This window comes from Myotis davidii, unplaced genomic scaffold, assembly GCF_000327345.1.
Source record: "Myotis davidii unplaced genomic scaffold, ASM32734v1 scaffold826, whole genome shotgun sequence".
Taxonomy (NCBI): domain Eukaryota; kingdom Metazoa; phylum Chordata; class Mammalia; order Chiroptera; family Vespertilionidae; genus Myotis; species Myotis davidii.
The window spans coordinates 1,402,165-1,405,012 of NW_006297142.1; the positions used below are offsets into that span (position 1 = coordinate 1,402,165).

Genomic DNA, 2,848 nt, shown 5'->3' on the forward strand with positions numbered 1-2,848 from the left:
AGCAGAGAAGTGAAGAACAGGAAGGAGGAGGAGACTCAGGCTGGGTCATTCATAATAACCCCTGCCCACCCTGCCCTGCAGTCATTGGACCAAGGGGTAGGCACATGACCCAAGCCAGCCAATCAGTCTTTCCTAGAGTTTCTCAAATTTAGAACTGAGAGGCAGAAACCTCCCTTCTCCCTGCTGAAGGAGTTAGTGGGAGTGAGCCCAGAATGGTCAGTGGCCGCTCTGGAAGGACCATGTGTACAGTAGCACCATTTCCACCCCTGTTCGTCTGGGGGTTTGGGCATGGGAGCCTTTATATGTTCTTTTTATGCTCAAATTAGCTTGAGCTGATTATAGTCACTTGCAAATCAGAGTCCTGACGAATCTAGTGCAGATGGAAGCTGCTGGTTACTGCTCAGGACGTTTTAATCCTGAGAAGAAAGGGGAAGAGCTCAGGCAGGGTTGAATGATAACCCACAGCAGCCTCGTGCGCCTCGTGCGCCTGTGATGGTGACTTATTTTTCGCGTTGAGGGATCCCTGTGGGATTTGGGGCGGTTTTCCTTCCAAGGGGCGAGCTGGGACTTGCCTTTCCCAGGTGACCTGTGCTGTTGTGCCGACCGGACACGGCCACGGGGCCTGGGGTGTGTGTGTGTGTGTGTGTGTGTGTGTGTGTGTGTGTGTGTGTGTCTTCATTGTGACCAAGCTTCTTGCTTCAGGAGCCCCCGTTCACTTGTGGGCTGTTGCATTTGCCTCACAAGCCAGAAGCCAGATTCACGCTGGGCTCTGCACGGGAGCTGGCTGTGATCCTGCAGCCACGGGCTTTGGCGTCACGGGTCCACGGAAGAGGAGTCCTGGCCGCGCTTATAAAACAGGCCAGTTAGTGTCGCGTGCCCGTGTGTGGCGGCGGGTGGCCCTACGATGGCCCCGGGACATCCTCAGTGCCTATGGGAAGACGGTTGGGTCATTCTTGGCATCTCCGCACAGCTCAGGGAATGGAATAACTATGCATCTGGCCTTGTCTGTCATTAAAACAAACAACAAACAAAATGATGAGGAGATCACCACCACGTCTTTAGTTAGAAGGAAATACAAGGTAATTGCTCACCCAGACCCTTTGCTCTAGTCAGCGGTCGCCAACCTTTCGGACCTCACGGACCACCATGGTCCGCGGACCGCCGGTTGGGGACCACTGCAGATGGCAAGAAGTCTGAGCTTCTGGAGCTCGTGCCTGCCGTTCGAACAGAAGAGCAATAGCCAGGTTGATGGTTCCTGAAATATACTTGACCCTGGGAGGCAGAGTGTCAAGCTTTAAGAAGGGAAATGGGAAAGCAGATTTGCAGGGACTCGTGACATTCAGGTCAAGGTGAGTGGCTGCAGATGTCTCAGAACTTGGGCTGAGGCTCGAAAGTAATGAAGAAAGTCCCCCACACTAGGCATGATGAAGGCATGACGAGGCATGAAGAAGGCATGAAGAGGCATGAAGAAGGCATGGAGGGGCCGGCATGTGAAACCTGCCTCGGGGGAGGAGGGCTAACCATGCTTCAACACCTGCTTCTGTCGTGGGTTTCCCTGGGGGGAGCAGGGCTTGACTCTGATCAGTTCCAGAGGAGACACTGCGTCAGGCAAGTCTGGGGGCCGTGGCTGACCACAGCCCTGACTGAGGCGCAAGGGCCACGGGAGCCCACTCTGCTGCCTGTCGCGTGAGGAGTAGATGCAGCCTGGCCATGGGAGCCCGTTGTGGGAGGGGACGGGCTCATCCCCGTGTTGTGCTGAGCCAATCAGAGACTTTTCTAAGAATCGAAGATTCACAGAAACATTCTGGCTGCTGGGGGCCCTACACCTGAGCTGGGACGGTGGTCCTCTGCGCTGAGCACCCGGATGAAGGGCTGAGAGGAGACAGGGGAGGAGTCAGTGTGTAGACTTGCCGCGTGTGCTCCGGTTCCTGGTTCCGGTTTCCGTGAGGCCTGGACACAGCCGTCTCCTGTCCTTGGATCCCCGGAGACCTCTGTCCAGGCAGGAGCACCCTCTTTTCCCGTGAGCCGTGTTGAGGGAGCTTCTCTTTCTTGCAGCCAAAAGACCACGGACTAGAACAGTTGCTCAGGACGCGATTGATGCGACAGCTACAATGCAGATTTCAGCCGGGCGAGCCACTCAGCCGGCCGGGGTGGTCCTGCCGATGGGTGTGTGTGTTTGAGGGGGGGCATTCAATCATTAGAGATGAAAGGACCCCCATGACCCTGTCCTCTTTCCTGTCCCCACCCACCCCCTTGGCTGCTCGCCATCTGCTGGCCCCAGCTGCTTGGCTATTTCTAGACCAAGTCAGGAAACTGTTTTGTCTCTAGGACTGAGCCCAGAAAAAACTCTTCAACCCCAACCACTGCTCTCTCACATTCTGGGCAAAGCTCTTCGCGGCTCCAGGGCCTTCCCACGTCCAGGCACACTCAGATCAGGGTCACAGGTGTGGTGTGTGTTTGGGGATGGGAAGATGGGGACACAGGGGACAGAAGGGGCAGGGCAGGAGGCCCGGCAGCCTCACCTGGTCACGGTGGTGGAAGCGGAGGTGTGGACACCAGGCTCAGGTGTCTACACTTCACGTAACCCTCAGCACCGGGCAGCAGAGTGGGCTGCTGTGGCCCTTGCCCACCAGTCAGGGCTGTGCAGCGAAGACGCCCTGAGCAGGGCTCTGTGGCTCCGTGCCATTGGGAAAGGGCAGCCCCTGGGGCGGGAGGTGGAACGGAGGCAGGACTCGGGCCGCCCCTGCCTGTCCCGGGGCAGCCAGGCCTCCAGCTCCCCGTCCAGCTGAGTTGGCACTGGCGGCGGGCGGCAGTGGTGGGGATGGCGGTGGCGAGGTTCTGCAGGGTG

The 2,848-nt window shown here is 57.8% G+C and overlaps 1 protein-coding gene across 1 annotated transcript in view; it reads right to left on the minus strand.

Annotated features, from left to right (window-relative positions):
* Positions 1-2,848, minus strand: part of CHRM1 (cholinergic receptor, muscarinic 1) — a 26,332-nt gene that overhangs the window by 22,451 nt on the left and 1,033 nt on the right. Inside the window, exon 2 of the mRNA XM_006772800.2 lies at positions 2,635-2,641. The gene's annotated coding sequence lies outside the window, so the exon portion shown is untranslated. The remainder of the gene's footprint in view (positions 1-2,634; positions 2,642-2,848) is intronic.